Consider the following 10,535-nt stretch of genomic DNA (forward strand, 5'->3'; position numbering starts at 1 on the left):
TAGATAATAGATTAAGGGGAACCAAAAATAGATCAGAAATTAATAAACATGTATGAACCTTTTGAAAGCCTAATTACAAAGGGTTTGAAGAACCCAGCATGAAACATATAAAAAAAATAGGATGCCCTATACATCACTGAGCTCCTGCAAATTTCCCAAGTGATGTCACCTCTTCATCACCCCCTTCACCAACCCCAGAAGCCTCTATGGTCTCGGAGAGCTCTTGAGATAATCAATTCTGTAACATGTCAAGATATCGCCCAAGAGTGTTGTGTCCATGAATGAGAAGTCTCCTTCCTGGTTGTATGCCCAGCACCACACTACAAGAAAAAACAGTATTCATAACACTTAAAAAGTGCTATCTGGGACTATTGATAGCACTTCTGAAAATGCTAACGTAGCCCCTGTTATTAAAAGTCCAGTCTTTTCTATAACATTTTTTTAATGTTATGTTCGGTGTTATCTTAAACTATTCAATAACACATTTTTAGGTGCTATAATATTCAAATAATAACATTTAGATAGAGTTTTTGATTATAAATTTGAAGTTTAATCTTGTATTTTTTTCATAACACTTTTCAACTGTTACATTTGATTATTTTGATAACATTTTTAGTTTGTTATATTATATAAACCATAACGATTTTTTACGCTTATAATATGCTTTTAAATCATAACATATAGTAATAAAATTTTAAATTTTATTTTGATAAGTATACTTATATGGTTTTTTTTTAATTAAAAGATTTTCATTATTGTATTTTGATAAAAAAATTCAAAATTAATCATAAAATGTAATTCTCAATAGATTGATAAACTATAAGTATTACATTAAACAATAACTAATTCAAACCATGAATGTGTCTACTTCATGAGATCTTAGTTCTAACTTAAGTTTGAAAACATAACATAATAAAGTTTTATAATCTTGAACAATTTTTACTTCAAAAATGAAAAATAGAAACATTACAAGATACACAAAAGTAAACCAAACTTGCTCCATCCTTCAATTCATCATCCTTTGTGCACTTGTCTTTGTTGTGAGTCCATTTGCTTAGCTACAACAAAATTTAAATAATTAATGCTTCAACTTAAAGTTATAGTAAACTGAAATAGTACATAAAAAAAGTTAATTACCTAATTATAACTTTATCAGGTGACCATGCAATTATATATTATAACTTTATTTTGCATCTATCTTGTGTCTAATCCTAGTGTGGTGTTTAACTTCAGTTCATTATATGCTGCATAGTATTGAGGATATCTCCCCTGAGGTCCCCCGAAGGCTTCTTGCCATGTGTCAATTAGGATTAGTATCTTTTCCCTCACATTCAAGTCTGGCTGCAGAATTTAAACAATTGCATCAGACAAGTTAGATTTACTAGGAATGCATAGGAGAGATTCACAGTGAAAGAACAAGTTAAAATGGCATAGGAGTTCAATATCTTCCCCAATTTAGTTGAAGCAACTGCTTATGAGCAAATAAAAAAAAAAGGCCAGTTAATGAGAACACAAAACAATAGCACCACCAAATTGCATTATTTAACTTTTTTATTTCTGTATTAGTAATTTATTTCCCTTTTGTAGAATAAATAAAAGAGATCATGTTGGACTTCACATTAATCAATATCTGAAACCAAAGTTAAAAATAATCACCTCAATTAAAGTAAGTCCAAATGGCTCAATGAAGGCTGGATTTATGAAAACACCCTACCAAAACAGAGATACTCAAATCAGGTTGAAAAACATACCTCCTAGATAAAAGAAGTGATAGAATTCAGGGACACAAGGCACACATATCCTACTCCAGGCACACGAACAAGCCCTAAACTAGGACCAAGTCCAATAATCCATGCCATTGAAATCTTATTATGCATCTCAATCTCGTAGCATCTCAGGGTACCATAATGCCATATATACATGATGGCGAAGAATACTGCTGATATCACGAGAGGAACCCACCCGCCTTGATTAACCTTGAGGACTACAGCGGAGAAGTGCGTGCACTCCACTGCTAATGATAAGACAGTGAAGATCAAGACAAGAATCCAATGGCAACACCACACTAGTATCATCACTAAAATCATGAGAAAGGTTGTCACCAACATGACTATTACAACAGCTGTCCCTTTTGTAAAATGCAGAATTCAAATTACTGAAGTCAGTCCCTACGTTTTTCAGGAAAATCAAAATGTTAGCATGGCTCTCACGTACAAAAACAAAATGTCAAAATTAAGATTACTACGATGTGCATGTATATACTGCTGCCCTGTCTGAATTAGATTTTCCAAAAAGTTATGTTCTAATCACTTCACTGGATACAGCTTGGGGAAGTAGATTCTAATGCAAGTCAATAAGAGATGTTGAAAAAAAAAAACAATTTGAGATGTCAGGGACAATAACTTTTATTTGGGCCCACCTAGGAACATACTGCCTTTTGAGAGAAGAGAAAAGGCTGACCCAAAAATCCATGCAAAAGTGAGAACATCAATATTTGTCAAGTGATGAGATAAAAATGGTATGATGAGGAAGAGAATCTTAAAGAAAAAGAAAATTTTAAACAAACAAATAATGACCCTTTGAATGACTCTTTACCCTGTCAATGTGGTGCAACTAATGCACAAGCACAGCATTCATGTTATGTGACCAGTCCGCCACCAAGGGAAAAAAAATAAGGCTAAGGAGAACACTAAATCTTAATGGACTTTTAGAGAATCATTTTGTTTATGCTACCACTTTTACTAAAAGGTATATACAAATGTCTCCATGATTATATGTACATATAAATCATAAGCTTACGCTACATGTGGATCTACAAATATATGCACAATACCCATTGGTATGAAATCACCATCCAAACGCTAATACTATAAATAGATTAAGACTATCAGGAGGGTATATTTTATGCTGTGATGGGAAAATGACACAAGGAATCAGTTAAACTTATATGCTGCTTTCCTAGTAGAGATATGTTGTCCCATGGATAATGGATCAACATATTTCACAATTCATCATATAAAAGACTTACCAGAGGCATTTCCAATTTGGTTTTGATTTTTGAACCCAGCTGTCACAGCAATGCAAAGAATCATAAGGATCCAATTTACATCTGGAATATAAACCTGATTCAGGAACCTTTTAGATATATGCACAACTTTTGACTCTTGGAAAACAGCCAAGAGCAAGAGCCCGCTTGATCAATGAGAAAGTTGCAGATATGGTGGCCTGACTTGCAACCACAGCAGCTGCAGTTGCAATAACAAACACTGGCCAATATATGCAATCTGCAAAACCAATAATGAAATAATCTTTATAAGCACGCTGACTAGTACAAACCTACAATACTATAAATTCTCTTCCTTCTTTTTCCTTTTTGCTTTGTTTTTTTCTTTCTAGAAACACACACACACACACACTTCCCAACACCCAACTCAATCATTTTTTTCATCAATATTAGTGGATAACATAGAATTTAATTTTTTTTGACAATGAAAAGGAAATCGATTTTATGGTTGTTGAATAAAATGTTGTTGGCAAGTAGACCGCCCATTTTTCACCTTTACCACTATTCTAGAGATTAAAGGCTGCGAGAACCAAAATTTAAATATTGAGAAACTAACTTCAATGAGCAATGACCTATGATAAGTACTCTTCGTGTTGTGACGAACACAAGAAGCAAGATTTTATTAAATGCCTCTAAAGAAAGTACGATAAGAGTCTGTACTAATATTGCATGATAAAACACGAAATTGCAGAACCTAGACTTCCTGTTCTTTAATTTTAAAAATTAAAAGTAAAATGAACCTGGAATAGAATGATAGAAGGCACCAACTATGTGATCTGAATTGTTCATAAGGTATGCTGCTTGTCCAGAGTAGGCTAAAAGAAGGCAAGGAAATACAACTACAGTAAATGCAATTTGTATAGATGAAACTGAAAAGTGGGATAGGTCAGCAAAAAGAGCTTCGGTTCCTGTATATTGTACAGAATAAACAGTCAGGATTTTTTATTTTAGTTTCATGGACCAAAATTAGGTTTGGAAAGGAGAAACACATCAACTGCAAGAAACGTTAGTTTACCTGTTAAACTAAGCATAATGCCTCCTAGAGAAGTCCAACCATCTCTCTTTCCCCTTTTAAAATACCGGTATATGTACACAAGTGAAAAAGCTTTCAAAACGCTGCTATCATACTTCCATATGTTGTATATGCCAATTCCTCCAATTAAGAGAAACCAAAGAAGCACAATTGGAGCAAAAAGCCAACCAACTTTATGGTTTGTTGAATGGATCGGATTGGGTTAGATTGCAGTGAGATATACTTAGCATTATTTTATGTTAAAGGTAGTAATGGATTTGATAAAATATTGTGTAACGACACCATATATCATATTTTTTCCTAAAGGAACAAAACTAAAAGAATAATCACAAGTTGAAATGAAATTTCATATATGCATCTAAGCATTCTACAGCAAGTTTAAGCACCTGTATGAAATTCTTCTGGCAGCGTGTCAAAGTAGTTCTTAAATCTTGAATTATTATTGTACTTCTCCTTCATGCTCCACAGCAACAGCATTGTCTCAGAGGACATTTCGTTCCTCTTTTCTAATATTTGATACTGCAAATCAAATGTCAATCACTAACGAAGTTAATATGCAGAGATGTGATAATTACAATTTGGTAGTTTGATATTGAAATCCAAGAGACCAACGAAACTAGTAACTTGACTGCAAATCCAATATATTTTAACTTTTAAAGATCTAGAGTATATAAAATAATAAAATATTGATTGAGGGAAAAGAAATAAAAATCGAAGATTGATGGTTTGATGATGGAAGTCTCAAACAGATAAAACCAGTAGCTCGGCTGCCAGAGGTATATATATATTTCTTTTTTTACTGAAAAATTCAACAAGTTACCACACAGGAAAGAGGGGCTAGGGGCAAGAGAGAGTGAGAGTGAGAGTGAGAGAGAAAACCATAATAAAGAAAGAAAGAACACAGGTGCACATTTTTCATTCAAACAAGAAATCAAGAATTACTGCCAAATAGAGATGGGGATAAAAAAAATTATCACTAGGTATGTGTAACAAATTTTCCTTGGATTCATTCACCTATATTTCATATTGAGAAACTCTTATGCTAAATTAGCCAGTCATAAAAGTTTAATACAACTTGATACATAGGATGAATGATATTTTCTCACTGCATAACTAGGAATTTCTTTATGCTTAACAATCTCTAAATACTTGAATAACTGGACTGAATTATGTTTTCCTAGTGGTTGATGTGATCACATAATACTTCTTGACAGAAGATCACCATCTTCTATTTTGAAAAACACAGGATGATTTTGTATCATACTTTGGTTTGCTACCCAAATGGACTAGTCAAAATTGCCTGTTTTTTTTTTTCTATATAGAAAAACAGAGGGTAATTTTGTATCTAAGTGGTTCACTAAACATAAGGATAAACTGTGACAATTTGCCAGCTAGTTCAAAAGAACATGAGGCCTCCGATTTTTATTTTTATTTTTTGTTACATTGAAGGCTAGTCAATATATGACGGACGGGGATAGATCGTCATTTACCATCAGTTTGAGCTTTGACTAACTCATCTTTGTTTGGCATTATTATTTGTTGGATACCCCATGATTGAAAACGATTAAGTAAAAATATCAGACCAGTAGACCAGTAAAAATATCAGGTTTTAAACTTCTTTTCCACCTTTAATCTATTCCACACTCTTTTTTGATGGTTGAATGCTAAACAAAATGGCTAGGACAATAACAGCAACAAGTACAACTATGTCTGACACGGAAACAAAATAAATTTCAGAATTGGAAAAGATAGAATTGCACCAAATAATAGAAAATATTCAAACTCGGATGAATGTAGATACCATTACTTATCATGGGGTGGCCAACATTAATCCCACCAATAGCTGACAACACTGCAAAAGAACATTACAATTAAGTATCTCATAAACATTACATTTTTTTAATCGAAAAAGTATCTTCTAATTGAACCAAGAAAGTTTGACTTGTTTGAAAGGGTAGGAAGGAGATCATCAACAAGTATAGTCAAGTGAAACACTTTGAAAGGTGGCCTATGGCATAGTGTATGTATATGGGGCAGAATGGGCATGGCTATACAAATTGTCACTCTTGTGGTCCTTGAAAAGCTGTATGGTATATATGGCAGATTTAATAGCAAAGGAGCTTTCAGGGAAAAAGTAAAAGGCAGCAAGCTGACAGCTGGTACTATGATTGGACAACAATTTTATATCAATTTCTTTTTATAAATTTTGGTCAAGAGACAAAAATATTAGAAGGAATTAAGTGAAGGTATCCTTAAACAGTTATTAAAATGGGTTTCTGCTCTCTCCTGAAGAGAATCAGAACAAAGAAATATAGACCTGAAATGGCTGGAGTCAAAATTCCATCCCCAATTACCATACAAGAGCCAATAAGGACAAGAATAAGCATTGTGTTCTTCATAAATGCATATACCTCCAACCACCTCTTGGTTCTTGCGGCAAATGAGTGTTCACTAAATGTAGAACGACTATAAAATACCATAAAATACATAAACAACATCTAGATTATCATATTTCTTCTCTGAAACATAAATACTTAAATCCCTGTTTCTTTGTATCTTCATTTTTCAATCATGCTATTCATAAATAATCCCTGTTTCTTTGTATCTTCATTTTTCAATTTATTTTAACAAGAAATATATAAAATTTATATGCAAGCATTAGAAGATTAACTTCGGCAAATCAACTTTCCAGGTTGAGAACACTTTACCTTGACCATTATCATTTGCTCTACAAACAATTAGCACCTACTTGAGAAGCGGAATAAGAGTAAGCGAGTATATTATCAAAGATAAAGCTCCAATCAAATCTTCTGGGTCTTTAATTCCATCAGGGAAAGTGTTGTAGAAAACATACAACGGAGATGTGCCTAAATCTCCATATACCACTCCAAGGCTCTGGAATGCAAGTTGCAGAAGCATTACTGCTGAAAGCTTCTGGACAAGACAGAACAAAACCAAATCAACAAAGGAACTAAATACGTAGCATCACATGCTAAATTTCTATAAATTTTTGTTTACTCTCATGGCTAGTAGCTGGCCATTTTTAATGCATCGCACAAGCAAATTAAAGTAGAACATACAAATCAACAATAAAATTTTGAGAGAAGCGTATTTCTACATTCTTTCTATGAAGTAAGATGTGCACAAATAACGTCTAGCTCAGAAGTGAAAAATACAGAAGTATCAGTGCTAATATTTTCTAAACAAAACAAAAGCAATTCAGTAAAGGAACCATGCAACTATCATAATATGCTCAATTTCATCAAATTCATTAATCTCATTGCCCGCCATTTTCAGAATACATCCCACAGGAAATTAAAATAGGGCCTAGAGAATTGTAATCTACCCTGAGCACAAGCATACAACTATATTGCAGCAATCCTTTCTATATCGGTAATATCCATTTTGACGATTTCCCATATTGTGAGAAAAATCCAAAGCTTTTGAAGTAAACATTTTGCCAGGTATCATGAGTTTGACTTTGATAGGTATTTCAAAAGGATGAAAGACTAAGAGAAAGAGATCTCCAAGAACAAGAAACAAGTATACCTTTTCTGTGTACATGTTTTTAAGCTTTCTAGCCTCTTCGTCCATGGGTTGATCAAGCTTCTGATCTATAGTCCACACAGTACCATTTCTATCAGGACCTTGATCAGTCGTCATATTTGTAGCCATTTTCAACTTGATCATTCAAACTATTCCTTAGGGTTCAACCAATTCACCTCTAAGTTTTTTTCTTCATCAATACTTCGGTTGTGCCATCAGCTTTCTACATATATTGAAAGCCATAAAACTCAACAAGTTCAAATCAATAGGGTTAAAGGAACAGCTTTGAGCTAACTGTTAACCTATAAAAAAATTATATGGAGATTTTCCTTGTTCAACATACAGACCAAGGTAAATTACAGCATAAAAGGATTGATAATGTAAATATTGGACAAAAATAATCAACCATACCTTTAGAAATTGTAAATACTCGTGATGGTCAATAAATGATAAAGACATGGAATTTACTAGCATTCAATAAGCTTGAATAAAGGTAACACCATAAATTGGCTGATCAAGCAAATAAAGAATAAATCTAAAGGAATTAAGGAATGGAAAGCATCAAGATGCCAAATATGAAAATTTCTCAGCTCCAAAATTAAAATGAAATTACTTTCACCTATAAAAAAATTCCTCACATTTTTTTGAAAAGCTAAACCAAATCTTGGAACCTTTTAAGAACCCCCAAGACCTCTTGGTCCAATTTCAAAAAAACTCAAAAAAAAAAAAAAACTGAAGAGCTTAAAAATGCAGTGACGCTGTAAAGAAAGGAAAGAAAAAAAATGTAACCTGAACAGTGAAATTCCCAAATGGGTTTCACCTAAAGCTATACATAACACATCAGAGCACAAAAGATCAAGAAAACACAATAAAGAAGATGGAAAAAAAACGAAAGCCCAGTAAAGAAATTGACATACCCATGAAGAAAAAAGGCGAGGAAGTGAAAACCCAGATCCTGAAAGAATGGTTCTTCGGGTTTTTCATAATTTTAGACGACATAGAAGAATAAATAGTGAAGTTTGAATAAAAGGGTTGTTGAGCGATGCTCTGCTTGGTTGTGTAGACGAAAAAAAAAAGAGAAAGAAAGAGAAGCTGAGAAGCATGAAAGAGAAGCTGAGAAGCAAAGAAAGAGACTAGGAAACCAGAAAGAAAGAGAAGCAAAGAGACGAAAGAAAGAAAGAAAGAGAGGCAAAGAAACGAAACCAGAAATTAGGGATTCAATGGAGGCTTAGGGGTTCGGAGGCTGAGACTAGTTTACTGTGTGCTTCCGTGTCTCTTATTTTCATTTGGCGCCTAGTTATATATTTCATATGGCGCCAAATGAAATTTCACATATTCGGTCGTGTGTTTTTTTAATTGCTTATTAATAGCACTTTTAAATAAGTGTTATTTTTTAATGTAATATATACTAAAAATTGTTGTAGTGCCAATAAAGAATTTCCTGCAGAGATTCCATTGCCACGGTAACCTCTTGATTGGTCCTTTTAGCATCTTGCTTGGCTCTCTCCTTGACCTCGGACAACCTCCTTTTAAGCACGTCGACTTCCTTAAGTTTCTTGTTGAGGTTGTCAACCTCGACCTCTAGCTGATGTTGATGCTAGCTCACCTGGATGACCTTTCCCTTGGCGATTCGCTTGTTGTCCTAGGATGCCACAAATTTGGGCTAAACAAGACTACAAAAGAAAGATATATGGCAGGGTTAATTCGCAAAAAGAAAAAAAAAAGAGGTTCAGAAAGAAAAAGGGAATAACTTACAGTTAGATTCATTCCCAAGGCTGACTCTAGAACGTTCTCCGGGGAATGCTCCTCTATGGATCCTAGGTCCTTAATGTTCACCTGATTGGCATGGACCACCAGGTGATTTTTTATCTCGTGGAGGGACCAATGAAGTGCCTCCGAGATCCTTCTGACCTCGAGTGTCATAACTGGGAGCTGCACAGATGGGGCTTCGCCTTGTATAACTTGAGGTATCGAAGTAGGGTCACGAGGAGCAGGCGGAGGGGCTTCGTGAATTGTAACTATTGTTACCTGAGCTGGCTGCTGCTTTGTTTGTTGCTGCTTTTGGGTGGAGCTAGAACCTTTATCTTTAGCAGGGGACCCAGTGGCAATTTTGACTCCAGAGGTGGTTTTCTTTGATGTTCTTTGCCTCTTGACGACAGGCCCATCTTTGTCCCCAACAGGCTTGAAGGCGCTCTTTAGGTCCATTTCTTTGTCTGAAAAAAGAGTGAGTAGAAGAGTCAGACCCATGGAATGATCAGTCAAGATAGCAGATAGTAAAGAACAATAGAACAAGAACCCTACCCTACGAGATAAAGGAGGGAACTACTATGATCAGCTACAGGTTATGGACCGGGCTGGGTGAAACCTCTAACTCTTGGATTATCGAAGGAGGGGGTGATTACATTGTGTGATCTACGGGGTTTAGGCTCTTCATCTGGACTAGACTCGTGCTCGGCCTGCCTAATACCCAGGGTAAATATACCATGACATAGGGAAAGCCATGACAAAAGGTTTGTACCACACTGTTAAAAAATAGTTTACCTAAAATGCAAGGTTTTATCTACCCCTATAGTACATGTTGGGTAACTATAGTCATGGCGTACGACCAGTTGGTCAACACACTAACGAAGGATCACATTCAGGTCCGGATCAACTGGATGTTAGCTCACGAGCTACCTCGGGTTGAATCGAATTAGTCTAAAACAAGCAGCAGCCAGGTTTATTTCTCAATTTGCATTACCTAGGCCGGAGATGTCGGCTAGTGCCCTCGATTCATCACGCCATTGACTAGAATCTTGTCTTTCTTTAGGAAATCTTCTTTTACGCACCAACTGTGCGACCATCTCTTCCTCATCAACCTCCTTAGCGACTGGACGGAGCTCCTTGGGAAAG

The 10,535-nt window shown here is 34.9% G+C and overlaps 1 pseudogene; it reads right to left on the minus strand.

Moving 5' to 3' along the window:
• Positions 1 to 1,194: 1,194 nt before the first annotated feature.
• Positions 1,195 to 9,051, minus strand: LOC133806922 (potassium transporter 11-like; annotated as a pseudogene).
• Positions 9,052 to 10,535: the final 1,484 nt, after the last annotated feature.

This window comes from Humulus lupulus, chromosome X, assembly GCF_963169125.1.
Source record: "Humulus lupulus chromosome X, drHumLupu1.1, whole genome shotgun sequence".
In the NCBI taxonomy this organism is placed as follows: domain Eukaryota; kingdom Viridiplantae; phylum Streptophyta; class Magnoliopsida; order Rosales; family Cannabaceae; genus Humulus; species Humulus lupulus.